General features: G+C 42.5%; 1 long non-coding RNA gene across 5 annotated transcripts in view; it reads left to right on the top strand.

Annotated features, from left to right (window-relative positions):
• LOC112653415 (uncharacterized) overlaps positions 1-13,960 on the top strand; it is a 71,232-nt gene extending 57,272 nt beyond the window's left edge. Inside the window, exon 8 of one of the 5 annotated variants that reach the window (XR_007409510.1) lies at positions 12,927-13,960. This is a non-coding gene — a long non-coding RNA (uncharacterized LOC112653415). The remainder of the gene's footprint in view (positions 1-12,926) is intronic. The other 4 variants (XR_007409512.1, XR_003132175.3, XR_007409511.1 and 1 more) reach the window with 4 other exon arrangements.
• The last annotated feature ends 2,365 nt before the right edge of the window (positions 13,961-16,325 follow it).

Here is a 16,325-nt window from a genome sequence, read left to right as displayed (position 1 = left end):
CCCCTTCCGTACTTTCTTTCCCCATCACCTCGACTCTATGTTTCCCCTGCACACACATCTCAACTTGCCAAAAAACGCGGCCTAGTAATATGTGACAACAAAGGATTCAGTCATTCCCCCAAGCAAGGCAAAGAAGATCTGGGCCTTTGTCTCTAGTATTTATGATTCACAAGGTGTCAAACAACCTTACATGCTGCCAATGGGAGCAATCATGTTTCCTGACAGAAATCCCTCTGCCTGCTTTTGTTTGCTTGGAGATGAAGCCTGTTACAGAGTAATCCCAGGAACCAAAACCCTCTGGTTCACAGCTGTCACCTTGCCACACCTGGCTTTTTGCTAGTTCTTCAAGCCATCTGGCAGCCATCTTCTTATGGCCGTTGAGGTAAAAGGTAAAGGGAGATTCTTTTAAATTCTGTCAATATTTATTAAACACTGTGTGTTGTTTTTTGCACATTTAAGTGACAAGTTTAAAGAGATAAAAATGCATACTGTATTCTCGAGATAGCTGTAAGTGACTCATAGTTTTGTTTTCTTTTTTTTTTTTGAAAGTGAACAGAAAAAGGGTAACCCATCAAGTATTGTAACCTCGCCCTCATGATCTCCATCAAAGACCACTAAGTGCTTAGAATATGGAGTTGTCAGAGGTAAACTGTGTGTCTTTCACCTGGGACCAAGGGCCACCTGTGATAACTACTAGATGCCTACACATCCAACATGGGCTATTCCTAATAGGTATGCCATATAACACATAAGAATGTCTTGGGACTTCCAGAAGGATGGTGGCTACTATTCTTAGACTTAAAGGAACCAGGTGGATCAGAGTAACTTTGAAATTATATCACAGTAACTACATGGCTATCACATGGTAATTACTCTTTGAGAACCAAATTATATCCCTTCTGATCCATTCCCCTTATTAGGCTCCTAGGAAAAAGCATGAAGATTTACAATTAACGGGGGAAACAAAATAACATGTAGCAGATAGTACAGTATAAAGAATAAAGCCAAAGCTCTGGCCAGACTCTGGATTTGAATCTTGATTGTGCTACTTACCGTAAGACCATGGACAGTTTTCTTAATCCATGCTGTGCCTTGGTTATCCCATCTGTAAAACTAGGATGATAGTGGTGTCCACCTCAGGGAGTGTGGAGGTTAAATGAATTAATACTTGGAAGTATTTTGAACAATGTCTAGGCCATAGAAATAACTTGATAAATGTTAGATCTTATTATAAAACTACCCTAAACAAGTTAATTCAGGACCAGTTAATATAATATTCACATTGAGAACTTAGAGCACGGATATATATATACATACATATATGTATATATACATATATGTATATGTGTGTGTATATATATATATAATTTTAATTCCTGTTAACAGTTTGTATTAGTTTCAGGTGTACAACATAGTGATTGGATAACTCTGTACATCACTTTGTGCTCATCACAGATGACTCCTTAATCCTCATCACCTACTTAACCCATTCCCCCCCCACTACTTCCGACTCTGTTCACCATCAGTTCTCTATAATTAAGAATCTGTTCCTTGGTTTCTGTCTCTCTGTTTCTTTTTACTGTTTGCTCATTAGTTTTGTTTCTTAAATTCCACATAGAAGTGAAATCATGTAGTATTTTTCTCTTTGCTTAGTGTTATACTCTCTAGCTCCATCCATGTTGTTGCAAATGGTAAGATGTCATTCTTTTTTATGGCCAAATAATATTTCATTGCATGTGTATGTGTACTTTTTATCCATTCATCAATCGATGAACACTTGGGCTGTTTCTATAATTTGACTGTTGTAAATAATGCTGCTGTAAACACAGGGATGTGTGTATCTTTTTGAATCCTTTGGGTAAATACCAGTAGTGTGATCGCTGGATTGTAGGGTAGCTCTATTTTTGGTCTTCTGAGGACCCTCCACACTGTTCTCCAGAATGGCTGCACCAGCTCGCATTCCCACCAGCAGTGTAAGAGGGCTCCCCTTTCACCACATCCTCACCAACACCTGTTTCTTGTGTTGATTTTAGCCATTCTGACAGGTGTGAGGTGGTACCACATTGTGGTTTTGATTTTCATTTCCCTGATGGTAAGTGATGTTGAGCATCTTTTCATGGGTCTGTTGGTCATCTGGATGTCTTCTTTGGGGAAATGTCTGTTCATGTCTTCTGCACATATTTGCACTTCATTATTTGGTTTTTAGGTGTTGAGTTTTGTAAATTCTCTATATATTTTAGATATTAACCCTTCATCAGATATGTCATGTGCAAATATTTTCTTCCATTCCAAAGGTTGTCATTTAGTTTTGTTGATTGTTTCCTTCAATAGTTTGTTTTTGCTTTTGTTTCCTTTGCCTCAGGAGATACATCTAGAAAAAAGTTGCTGTGGCTGATGTCTACGAGGTTACTATGTTGTCTTCTAGGATTTTTATGGTTTCAGTTCTCAAATTTAGGTCTTTAATTCATTTTGAATTTATTTTTGTGTATGGAGTATGATTGTGGTCCAGTTTCATTCTTCTGCATGTAGCTGTCCTGTTTTCCCAACGCCATTTGTTGAACACATGGTCTTTTTCCCACTGGATTTCCTTTCCTGCTTTGTCGAAAATTAATTGACCATACACTTGTGGGTTTATTTCTGAGCTTTCGATTCTGTTCTATTGATCTTTGTGTCTATTTTTGTGCCAGTACCATCCTATCTTGATCACTACTGCTCTGTAATAGAACTTGAAGTCGGGAATTGTAATGTCTCCAGCTTCGCCTTTATTTATCAAGATCACTTTGACTGTATAGGGTTTTTTGTGTTTTCATACGAATTTTAAAATTGTTGCAGGTCTGTGAAAAATGTTGGCATTTTGATAGGAATTGCATTAAATGTGTAGATTGCTTTGGGTAGTATTGACATTTTAACAATATTTGTTCTTCCAATCCAGGAGCATGGAATGTCTTTCCAGGTTTTTGTGTCACCTTCAGTTTCCTCTTTGGTTAGGTTTATTCCTAAATATCTCATCATTTTTGGTGCAGTTGTAAATGGGATTGTTTTCATAATTTCTCTTTCTGCTGCTTCATTATTGGTATATTATCAGTCTGTCAAAATTTTCTGGTTCTTCCTGTTTCAGCTTTGGTAGTTTATATGTTTCTAGGTATTCATCCATTTCTTCTAGGTTGTCCAATTTATTGACATAAGAGTTTTTCATAATATTATCTTATAATTTGAATTTCTGTGTTCTTGGTCATTATTCCTCCTCTCTCATTTATGATTTTATTTATTTGAGTCCTTTCTCTTTTTTTCATTTCTTGATAAGTCTGGTAAGAGGCTTACTAATTGTACTCATTTTTTCAAAGAACCAGTTCCTGGTTTCACTGATCTTTCGTTTGTTCATTTGTTTGTTTTTATATCATTTATTTCTGCTCTGATCTTTACTGTTTATTTTCTTCTGTTTTTAGGCTATGTTCCTTTTATAGCTCCTTTAGGTATAAGATTTAGTTGTTTATTTTAGATTTTTTCTTGATTCTTGAGGTAGGTCTGTTGTTATAAACTTTCCCCTTAGAAACATTTTTTCTGCATCCCAGAGGATTTGGAACATGGTGTTTACCTTTTCATTTGTTCCCATGTACTTTTTAATTTCTTTTTTTTGATTTCCTCATTGACCCATTCATTGTTTAGTAGCATGTTATTTAGTGTCCATGTATTTGTGGTCTTTCTAGTTTATTTCTTGTGTTTGACTTCTGGCTTCATAGCATTGTAGTAAGAAAAGATGCATGTTATGACTTCAATATTGAATTTGTGGAGGTTTGTTTTGTGGCCTCATACGTGATCTATTCTGGAGAATATTCCATATATACTTAGAAAAGAGCGTGTATTCTGCTGTTATACAATGGAATGTTCTGAATATATCTGTTAAATCCATTCGGTCCACTGTGTCTTTCATAGCCAGTATTTCCTTGTTGATTTTCTGTTTAGATAATCTGTCCATTGATGCAACTGAGAGATTAAAGTCCCCTACTATTATTGTATTATTATTGATTAGTTCCTTTATGTTTATTATTAACTGTTTCATGTATTTAATTTCTCCTGTGTTGGGTGCATAAATATTTACAGTTGTTAAATCTTCTTGTTAGATCGGCCCCTTTATTATTATATAGTGTCCTTCTTTGTCTCTTGTTACGGTATTGTTTTAAAGTCTATTTTGTCGTATGTAAGTATTGCTACTTTGGCTTTCTTTTGACATTCATTCACATGATAGGTGTTTCTCCATCTGCTCACTTTCAATCTGCAGGTGTCTTTAGGTAGATAATGAGTCTCTTGTAGGCAGCATATAAATGGGCTTTGTTTTTTAATCTACTTTGTCACTCTATATATTTTGACTGGAGCACTTAGTACATTTACACTCAAAGTAATTATTGCTAGATGTGTATTTATTGCCATTTTATTGTTTTGCGGTTTTTTTTCTGAAGATTTTCTCTGATCTTTCTCTCTTTCATGGTTTGCTGGTTTCTGTTAGTGATATTTTTGGATTTCTTTCTTTCTATTCTTTGCATATTTTTTAGTGGTTTTTAATATAGGGTTACAATATGTCTTGGTGTGAATCTGCTTCTATTGATTTTGTTGGAGGTTCTCTGTGCCTCCTGGATCTGGGTATCAGTTTTCTTCCCCATATTAGGGATGTTTTCAGCTATTATTGCTTCAAATGAATTTTCTGCCTCCTTTTCTGTTCTTCTTCTGGGACTCCTATGAGTGTTATTACATTTGATGGAATTACTGAGTTCCCTAAGTCTGTTCTCATTTTGCATAATTCTTTTATCTCTCTTTTGTTCAGCTTGATTACTTTCTATTACTCTGTCTTCTAGGTCATTAATTTGTTCCTTTGCTTCTTACAGTCGGCTGTTCATTGAATTTTGTTTATTATTTTTTTAAGATTTTATTTATTCATTCATGAGAGAGAGAGAGAGAGAGGCAGAGACACAGGCAGAGAGAGAAGCAGGCGCCATGCAGGGAGCCCGATGTGGGACTTGATCCCAGGACCCCAGGATCACACCTTGGGCCAAAGGCAGATGCTCAACCACTGAGCCACCCAGGCGTCCCTTCATTTTGTTTATAATCTTATTTATTGCACTATTCATCTCTGATTTTTTTTTAACCTCTGTGTTAAGGGTCTCACTGATGTCTTCCATTCTTTTCTCAAGCTCAGTGAGTATTCTTATGATCATTGATTTAACTACTCCATCTGGCATGTTACTTATTTCTGTTTTGCTTTGATCTCCATGGTCTTGTCCTGTTCTTTCTTTCGGGATAAATTTCTCTGTCTTCCCATTTTGTCTGAGTCTGTGTGCCCATTTTTCTGTGTTAGGAAAGCCAGCTATGTCTCTCGTTCTTGAGGGCAATGCCTAATGAAGAAGAGGTCTTGTTCTGCCCTGCCATGTAGTATCCCCTCTTTCTCAGCACTTCAAGGAGTGCCTCCAGTGTGTGCTACATGTGTCTGCTTTTGTCTCTTGGCCACTTTATCCATCAGACCAGTCATCTGCAGAGGCTCACTTTGCCTATTATGGGCAGTGTTTGGTCCCTAACTAAATGTGGTACATTTTAACTACACGTGCTCTGGTCTGTTTGTGAAATGGGACCTGTCACCACCACTGCCAGAACCAAGGCTCTGCAAAACTCCTGTATCAGGGGTGGCTGGCTTAGTTGGTGGAGCATATGACTCTTGATCTTTGGATCTTGAGTTCAAACCCCACACTGGACAAAGCTTACTTAAAAATAAACAAACAAATGAACTGCATCTTGAATTAAAAACAAAAACAAAAAAGTCCTGCATCAGACAATGTGGTAGGAGTATGGTTTCAGGCTAGTGTTCTAGGGGAGGGGGCTTGCCATGCTGGGGTGGAGGGAGTATGACTGGTAGAGGTAGTTCTACCAAAGCCTGGTGGCAGGGATGGTGTAAGCAAGTTAGGTAGTGAGTCCTGGCACTGAACTCGTTACCACATGTGGCCCTGTGCTTATATTGAGAAGCAGGTGAGGGAAATGGCACTGGCCAGTTCCTTTGTTCCCAGAGGTGCCTGTCCATGACCACTGCCTCTCTGGGAGATGCTCCAAGATGAGCAAATAACCTCCTCACTGTGTGTATCAGGTGCTTTTTGGAACACTTTCCACACTATATGTCTGTGTGCCATTTTCCCTGCCCTCTCCCCACGAGCAGCCCTAATACTCTCTGGGCCCTGTCTAAGCCAAGGTCTGCTGGTTGCAAGAACTCACCAAATTCAGTCCCTTTTGTCTTCCAAGCCAGTTGCTGTGGATATTTGTTTTCCACATGTGTTCCTCTGTGTGCTGGTCTGTCTCTTGTCCTTCACCATGATTGCAGCTCCCTCCCCACTGCAGGGGTCATGATCTATTTCTCTTCAAAAACATGTCTCCATACTTCCTACCTTCTTTGATGTGGCCTCTTCTCTACCTTTAGTTGTGGAGTTTGCTCTGCCAGTTTTCAGGCCAATTTCCGGGATATTTAGGATGATATGATAGTTTCTAGTTGTATTCATAGTAGAAGTTGAGTCTAAGATCCCCCTACTATGCCACCATCTTCCCCTCTGAAGCACAAATATATTGATGAAGGTTGGAAGTCTAAGTTGGCCTCATGGAGGTGGTGATGCTTGAGCTCAGTTTTGTATACAGGTAGTACTTTCAAGGTGAGAAAAGAGCACCTGAAATGTTATATACATATGAATGAGTTAAGCATTACACATAAGGAGGAGGCTGAGAAATACATTCTACAAGAGTCAAAGCAAGATCCTCAGGCAATAGCTGGAGAGAATGAACGCTCACTGCTTAAAACATCTCCCAAACTGGCTGAGCAATAGTGAAGCACAGTGACAGAATGAGTATATTGCAAAGGTGACAGAAAACAATGATAAAGATAGAAGTAATTTACACTAGTGCAAGAAAACATGAACTGTTATTGAAAAGAAATTTAGAGGAGTTACTATAATGTAAGGAAGAGGATGTATAAATTAGACTTTAAGTTTCAAATAACAGGATTCACTTTGCCTAAGTAGAAAATAAACTTATTTGGGAGTATTAACTATCTCCCAGAATGGGGAGGAAGAGTAGAGTCAAATTATAGAATCACACAGCCCAAAACAGTGCCCAGTCATGCTAGGGCTTTGGTAGTTAAAATTTAGCTAAAATTTCTTACCATGATTGCTCAGCACCTGTCACAATCAGAATTTGGTATTGGAAGTTCCATCACCACCATCTTTGAAGTAATGGCTTAAGTCAGGGGCTGGCAAACTCATAGGCTGACCACCTATTTTTTGTAAGTAAAATTTTATTAGAATACAGTCATGCCCACTAGTTTACATAAGTGTCTGTAGTTGCTTTTGTGCCACCACCAGAGTTGAATGGAGTGGAGACAGAGTCCATGTGGCTCACAATACTGAAATATTTACTATCTGACCTTTCACAGAATAAGTTTGCCAACCACTGGTCTAGATATTTATTCAGCTCTGAGAAGGAAAAGGGATTTAGCCTTAGAAAAACAAATGAAACCATGACATACTCTACCAATCAGCACATCTTCCTCTCTAACCAGATAGGCTCTGATAAACAAGAGCAGCTTTCATAGAGAAATGAACAAGGGTCTCAACCAGAAAGATGAATGCTACCAATAATCACAAAGCTTTTGAAGAAAACTATATACAAAGAGTAAAGATACACAGAAGATGAAATAATCCATAAGGAAAAAGTTATTAGAACCAATAGAAGAATATCTTGAAGTATGGTCAACATCTATAGAAATTTAAGAGAAGGTATTATATATATAAAACAAGACTTTATTATCAGAAAGAAGCATGGAAATTTTTTTAAAATATCATACAAATAAGAGATGATGCACATAGGTAGAGAGAGGGAGTAAAGATTCTCCCAGAAAATGTTTCAAAATAGCAAAGATTTGGGAAGTATGAGAGAATATTTAAATAGTATGAAGGATAGATTAAAAGTTCCCATGTCCATCCCAACAGAGATGATATAAAGAACAAGGTGAGGATGGGATCAAAGATAACCTAAGGGGGTAGAAAGGATCTTTTATTCTATGGTGAGCAGGTTGAGTGCTGAGAAGAATAAGTGGGAAAAATCTCTTGCTTCTGTGCATTTTGGTGAAATGTAAGACACCCCAAAATAGAAAATCTTAAAACTTGTGGAGGAAAATTTTTAAAACTTTGTTAGAGTTAGAGGTATTCAACAAAATGAGCATCTACTTGGTATCAGATGTTCCATTGATAAATTGGATCCTAACATTATGAAGCAGATATGAGAAGACATAATTCCACTATGGATAAAATTTTCAAATTACAAGAGTGTTCTATATATAAAAAAATCCATATGAAATGAAAATTTTATAGGAAAGCAGTATCCAAATTGGCTACGGAAGGATTAAAAAATGGGGAAAAATGATAGAAAAAATGGAGAAGATGTCCAAATATCTATATATAAAAGGCAACCAATTCCTGATTTTCCATAGATTTTAGCTGCCAAACTTTTCAAAAAAACACATAATTTCTGTTTTATACACTATTACCAAGATAGAAAAAAAGGGAAGGCTTCCTAAATTGGACCAAGGCAAGCATGATTCTTATTACACTCAAACCAGAAAAAACTGGCATGGAAAAGGGAAGTTGTAAGTAAATCTCACCTTTGAACAAAGATGCAAAACTCTTAAATAATACATTAATAAATCAATTCTGAGAATATGTAAAATGAAAAATAACTCATGTTTCATCATCCCACTTCCCCTCCTCTATTACTTGAAAGCTATATTCTCTTCCATGCATTAGTTAGCTATTTGGTGCTTTTAAGACTGTTTTTTGTTTGTTTGTTTGTTTTGTTTTTTTACTTTTTCCTCTAGCTTTTCAGTTATTCTCAGTAAAGATTGGTCTAAATTATATGATCTACCGTTCCTAGAAATAGAGGCTCTGGAACTCTATCTCACCTGTTTTTGGAAAAAATAATTCAATGTCCTGAAATAACAGATATAATGAAATATAGTATTTTGGGAGGGGAAATGAAGAATTTTGTATATCATTATCCTGGCCAAAGGTAGTAGTTAAGAAGAGAGAAAGACGATATTTTTTCTAAGCAAGACACAAAACTCATATGCTATAAAGAAAAAAGAGCAATAAACTTGAACACATAGAAATTTAAACTTCAAATTTATATTAAACACATTGAAAATTTACAATTACAAGTTTAAATTCACTTGACCAAGGACAACATAAGTAATGTTAAGAGACCGGAGCCAAGAGGAGATATTTGGACCCCATGTAACAAAGAATGATGTCCATAATAGAAGGGGTAATTTACAAACCAATAAGAAAATAACAAGGAACTAGCCCCCCATTCTGATGAGTCAAACTCAGCAACAAGCAATTCACAGAACAGAAATGCAAATTATGGATAGATTTAAGAAGATAATCTTCCTCACTAATAATCAGTGAGATGAAACCAGACTACAGATAAACTAGTGCTGGCATACTGTTGACAATAGCAATAAATATGTGTACCTTTAGCCAGCGTTTTGAGAGCTGCTTAGAATCTTCAGTGCCCCTCAGTACAGTAAGGTTAACATCCAGATTATGAAGTTCTATGTAGCTGTTATAAATATTGGGATAGGTTTATAAATGCTTCAGGGAAGTATCACTATGTAATGATACCAGGTAAAAGTAAGTTTGAGAACTTTTCTTTTTTATTTATGTAAAAAAAAATCCCATGTGTACTTACTTGCACATACATATTTATAGATGTAAAAACTCAAAAGATGCACAGCAAATTGCTGGCAGTGTTTGTGCGGGAGGCATTTGAGAGTTGAATGTGGATAAGTGGGGACTTTCACATGTTTCTTACATAATAATATATTCCTTGAATATTTAATAATGAGCTGTATTCATTTATTATTTATATATTAAAAAGGTACAGTGCGCAGACTAAGAGATACGATTAAAGGAGCCTGAACTTCGGAATCAAGCAAACTTAGCTTATATCTTCCTGGCTTTTTCTCACTGGCTCTGTGACTTTAGATTAGTCATTCAGGCTCTTTGAAACTTCATCTGAATGTAAAATAAGGGTGACAAAATAAAAGCATGTATGTAAATGTCAAATAGTGCCTTGCGCATAGTAGGTTTAATAAAATTTTCTGTGTTCCTTGTCTTGGAGAATAGTGAAAAAAAAGTAAGGCAGAGGAGGGCAGAGACCTCTTCTTCAAGACTTTGACAGTGAGGAAGAATGACTTAGCCTTCATTTGGTAAGAAGAGCCATTCTAAAATCTTGAACGAGAGAGTGACCTGATCCAAAAGATGTTCTAGGAAGATTAGTTTGGCTATTCTAAAGAGACAAACAAGTCTATTGGCACAGCTTTAGCTCCTTTTTCTATATAAATGGTGACACTGTAGAATTGGAAACCCTTATGATGCATCATTTGTCCTTCATTGTCAGACATGACCTAGTGAGGATCTGGGCAAAAGAGAGCTCCCCAGAGAAGCCCACAGCTGTGCAGATTTATTTGATCCTCTTAAAATCAGCATTGTGGCTAAGCTCCAGTGGAGTCAGTTTCTCTAATTGCTTTGCACCAGGACCATCTATTTTTCTTCCAGATCTCTAAGCTACCACTGCAGATATTGAAGCACAACCAATTGTTTGTTAGTACGTTCAAGAATACTTTCAAGGCAGACCTGGTTTAGTCATAGCACAAAATTTTGTCATCACAGATATTCCAAAAAAGATTTCCCAATGTTAGGATAGACTCTCTGTGCTTCCCTGGGAGATAACTGACATTCTGGAAGGTTACTCTCCCATGGCACGCCCATATTAGCTTAGTGGAGGCCCAGGGCTCTTCCCTTGATCGTTCAGGATTCAGGACCCTCATGTCCCAACATATGTCCTCTAGAGGATAACAGTTGGTAATAACAATAATGTATAAATCTGCATAAGTTGGGGTCTACAAATCCTCCAAGTATCTACAAATGAGAAATAGACCATGCTTCTTGACAATCTTCCCATTAGGGCTCTCTCACCCCATGTCTTTGTCTTCATCTTCTCTCTCTATTGGACATAATCCTATTAGAATCTCCAGATTTCAGTGATATCAAACTGAACTCAGCCTTGAGAAGGCCTGGATAGATATTAACCTTTTTGTTTTTGTTTTTTTTTTTTTTTTTTTTGGCGGTCAGTGTGCTTTCGAGTCATGCCACTGCCCACATTACTTTCCAAAGACTTAGAAATAAAGATTTTTGTATCCACACAAATATCTTCCTCCTAAGGTAAAATTAACAGCATCTGACCTCCAGTGTTACCAGGCAAGTCCAGAGGCTGGAAGATACGTCCAATAATGAGGGAAAAAAGAAGTTCACTGAAACTAACTCAGGAATGATATAGCTGATAGAATTGGTAGTAAAGGACATTAACAGAGTTCCTGTAACACCATCCCGTATGTTCAACATATCAGAGAAAGGACTGAACATGCTAGAAGAGACATGATAGATTAAACATAGAAAGATAGAGATGAAAACTATAATGTCTGAGGTAAAAAATACCCTAGATGGGAGAGATTACATTTATCACTGCAGAAGAAAAGACTAATGAACTTAAAGACATGGTAATATAACCTGCCCCAAATGAACAGATAGAAAAAGGACTTTAAAAAATGAACAGGGTATCAGTGAACTGAGGGACAACTTGATGTAGCCAAAGATGAGTATAATTGGAATCTCTGAAGGAAAAAATGGGGGAAAGGGCAGAAAAAAATAATGAAAGTAAGAATGGCTGAGAGTTTCTAAATTTGATGAATCCTATAACCCACAGATCTGAGAATCCCAGTAAAGCTCAAGCATAAGCAACACAAAGAAAATGACACCATGGCAAATCACATCAAATTTCTTTCTTTTTTTTTTTTCTTTAAAGATTTTATTTATTTATTAGAGACACACACAGAGAGAGAGAGAGAGAGAGAGGCAGAGACACAGGCAGAGGGAGAAGCAGGCTCCATGCAGGGAGCCTGAGGTGGGACTCGATCCTGGGACCCCAGGGTCACGCCCTGGGCTGCAGGCAGTGCTAAACAGCTGAGCCACCCGGACTGCCCTAGATCACATCAAATTTCTTAAAACAAGTGATAAATGCAGTCTGAGAAAAAAAGGTGTATTATACAGGTGCTGAGGGACAGTGGTAAGGATGAGAGCAGATTTCTTGTTTGAAGCATTATAAGCTAAAAGACAACGGAGCAACATCTTCAAAGCACTGAGACCTAGAGCGAGAGAGAGAGAGGCAGAGGGAGAGGGAAGCCTTAGCAGACTCGGTCTCAGAGTGGAGCCTGATGCAGGGCTCTAGCTCAGGACCTGAGCCCAAACTAAGATTTAGATACTTAACACACTGCACCACCCAGGCACCCCTTGATCTGCAATTTTAAAATGGATATAAGCGTAGGAGGATAGGATAAGGCCACAAGACGAGAACCATGTCCCTAGGTCAGTATCTCGACCTGGTGACCCACAAAGGGCAAATTGGAGGAAAGAGGAGAAAGCCGTGTGCGAGACCGTATCGGAAGCAGAGGGTGGTTAGGAACATACCCGCTGACCAAACGGTGTAACCTGGCTAGGAAGACGTGAAGCAGGATGCAAGGAGGGACAGTGCAGCAGGATGGCCTGGGGAGTAGAGCATCCTAGACAGTTTGGGAACAACGTGGGCACAGTTAGCTGATGAAAAACAAAAGGCTCTGGAGGCAGTGCCTCACTGTGTGCCTCACTGATGTTAGACCTACACCCATGTCGCTTTGTCACTGCGTGTGTGTCACTTCCCTGTCTGTGCTCCTCCATAGATGGAGTATTTCGGCTTTGCTGTATTTAAATATTTATTATATTTGATTTCTTTTTACCATTTAAAACCCCCAGGGCTGGATGTGGTCCGAGGAGCACTGCTACTACCTCTCCACCGAAGCTCAGGCCTGGGAGGCCAGCCAGGTCTTCTGCTCAACTCACCATGCTACCCTCCCGCTGCTGAGCCACACCCAGGACTTCCTGAGCAGATACCCAGTCAGCAAGCACTCCTGGGTGGGAGCCTGGCGAGGCCACCATGGCTGGCACTGGATCGACGGGGCCCCAGTATCGCCCCAGCTACTCCTGGAAGATGATGAGGACCGGCCGGATCCCCAGTGCGGAGGCCTGGAGGAGGGCAAGCTCGTGGCCCTGGACTGCGCCTCGCCAAGACCGTGGGTCTGTGCCAAGGGGGCCAAGTGACCTGGAGGCCGGCGCCCAGGGGCAGCCAGCTGGCCGGCTGGGGTGGCCTCTTGTTGGACCTAGGCTTCCAAATCTTCCTGAGCGGCGGGGGGCTGGTCCTGACACGGGCAGGTCACGTCCAATGGCAAGGTGGCTTTCCAGGCCCTGGGCTCAGTGTCCAGCTTCTGAGGTGGATTTGTTGAGTTAACCGGGGATGGTTTTTTAGCATTTTGAGCCGACGTTTCTCCCTCATTAAAGTGGCCGTTTCCTAAAACAAACAAACAAACAAACAAACAAAAAACCGGCCTGACTGTGGATTTGCTTTAATGCAAAGGCCCATTTGAAAGGTGGACAGTGTAGAGGATGTGTCCCTGTGAAGAGCAGGGAAGCGTGTCTGCGTGGCTGCAGGAGGACTGCAGGGCTATCCCCCAGGTGTGGGCACTGACCTGCCAGCACCCAGGTCCTCTCGTGTCACGACCACCCTCCCTCTGTGGAGTTCAGGAAGATGTCATCTTAGATTCCCCTGAAGGTTTTATCGCTTTGCTTTCCACATTTGGGTGACAACCAACCCTGAACAGACTTGTATACGTGGGATCAGGTGCGGGGTCAGCTTGCTCTTTGCCTCATCTTAGGGCCACTCGGTTGCCCCAGTGACACTTATTAAGAAGCCTGTCTCCATTGCGCCATGTAGTCAATGATCTGCCTCTGGGCCTTGAATGTACTCATCCTCTTATAAAGAGATATTTTTCGAGTTCATGAATTGAAGCCCCGGATCCTCCTGGGATCCCTTTCCTGGGCCTTGCCTGGAGGTGAGGCTCTCTACATAACAGTCTGCATCAGTCCCTGGAATGACCTGTCCCTGTGGTCATCCTGTGTGGTTCGGAGGTTAAGTCCCTTGCCCTGGGGCACCAGCGGGTTGGAACCAAGCCAAGATCCCGAAGTCGCCCGGCATCCTCTCCTGGGCCCGTTTCACAGAGACGACCAGGATGCCACCTCCCAGCATCCCAGCCTGTAGGTGGCCTGCCCCACACCTGCCCGCCCGGCCGCCCTCTGACACCTGGCTGCCCCTGCCAGTCTGGAGCCGCATCTGCCGACGGGATGTGAGTTCTTTGTCTGTTTAAAGGATCAGATACAGCCGGAGGCTCAGGCGGCCCAAGCTTGGCCCCGGCCGCGCTCCTGCCACGGGCTCCTTGCTGGGGCCGGGGTTTCCCCAAAGGGTTTGCCACTTGATACCCAGTCTTTGGCCTCCTTGCCAGCCTGTGACGCCCTCCTGAGCCCCCACGGGTGGTTGATTGTGCCGCTCTTCCTTTGTGTGCAAGGAATGCTCCGTCCCCAGCCCAGATCTACTTCGCCCAGAGGTGCAACGGGGGGCGGCCGGGCCTGCAGCCTTCGGGCGCCTGGCGGTGGGTCCTGGGCTGGGGCCTGTGGGGCTGGGGCCGTGCGGTGCTGCCAGGCAGGCTGTGTTTGCAGAGGGGGTGGTTGCCCGGGGCCTGCGGCCCAGCCAGAGCCAAGTTGGTGAGAAAGAAGAGGCTGGGGCAGCGCCCGGGCCCCGAGTCCGCCCCGTCATCAGTGGGGAGCTGCTCTCGGGATGTGGGCAGGCCCTTGGGGTGGCCCCGCTTTCCCCGCGGTCCCCAGAGCTGTCGGGCACACTGGAGTGAGATGCCCGACAAGGGGGGCAAACAATGGGGGGGGGGCATGCTGCCCTCCTCTGAGGCTTGCGACACTAGCTGGGGGCCCCGAAGGCCTCCATCCTTCCTGCCACAGAGGTCCGCCTGCACCCTAGCCTGGCCCTGATCCCCACCCTGGCCTGCCCCCTTCCCCTTCCCCGGCCCCCTCCCTGGCCGGGCTTCTCCCCGGCCCGGCCCAGGGCCCTCAGCACCTGTCCTCTGGTTGAGCACCGTGTGGCTGGCAGGACTGCAGCTTCCGGCGTGGGCGCCCCCGGGGAGGCAGGGAGGCCCCGGTGCAGACTCTGCAGAGCCCGGCCTCCCGGCGCGGGGTCCCTATCCTCCGGCCTCTCACCCTACCAGGTGCTCCGCCCCGTCTCTAACAGGAGGCTCTTTCCAGCAGCTCCGACCTTTCCATACCTTCCTTTTTCCTGCATGGGCTCCGACAGGGACCTCAGATGGTTATGGAGCTTTCGGATTTATTTACAGGAAGGGACGATGTCGCCAGGCTTGTGGCAGCACCGAACCGCAGGGAGGTGTCTTCAGTGTCAGCTGCGATCTCGGTGTTTCTCTCAGCGCCTCCGCTCTGGTGGAAGCTGGGGTGGGGGTGGGGGGTTGGCGTAGGGCTGCCTGGTCCCTTTGGCACCTTCTGGGTTTTCATGTAACTCATTTGGTGCAAGGATGTTTTCCGAAGTGGGGGTCCCAGCCGGGCGTCCCCAGAACTGCCGCCACGGGTGGCTGCCCAGGCACTTATGACAAGCATCTCCTGGGCGAATCTGCGCAGATTCGGGCTGGCACCTTCTGCGAGCTCGCGGCCCTCACATGCCTCCGTCTCCGTGCCTCTGGCCTGGGCACTGGGACGTGTCCTGAGTGTTGGAGTCAAGCCTTCCTTGGAACCTGGGGCCTAGTCGTAGGACAGGCAGGCCGGAGGATCCCGAGAGGGACAACGTGTATAGACGGCAAGGGAGGGGCCTCCCTGCTTACACACTGTCACCAACGTGCGGTGGCAACGGCTCTCTCCATTTGGTCATGTTTGGTTACACTCGTCTTGATTTTGGCTTAGGTCATGGTCTTGGGGTTGTGAGATGAAGCCCCTTGTCTGGCTCTGCTCTTAGCGCAGAAGCTGCTTGTCCCTCTTTCTCTCTCTCTGTCTCTTTTTTTTTTTTTTTTTTTTCATAAATCAATCAATGGTCGATCGATCACTCTTAAGAAACCAAAACAGAGAGGGGCTTCTTAGGGCTGGACCAGAGAGCTAAGTATTGGTCTAGAAGGGATGATGTTGAGCTGTAAAAGTTGAAAACAATTTGGGAGAAGAGGACTCACATGGCAAGGGTCAGAGGTGGAGCCTCGGGTTTACAGCAGGCCAGGATAAGGCGGACAGGCCCAGGGACTGAGGAATTCTAAGGGTTGG

Source organism: Canis lupus, chromosome 3 (assembly GCF_003254725.2).
Source record: "Canis lupus dingo isolate Sandy chromosome 3, ASM325472v2, whole genome shotgun sequence".
Lineage (NCBI taxonomy): Eukaryota > Metazoa > Chordata > Mammalia > Carnivora > Canidae > Canis > Canis lupus.
Note: the sequence above shows the minus strand (reverse complement) of the source record. Positions and strands in the feature narration are given on the sequence as shown.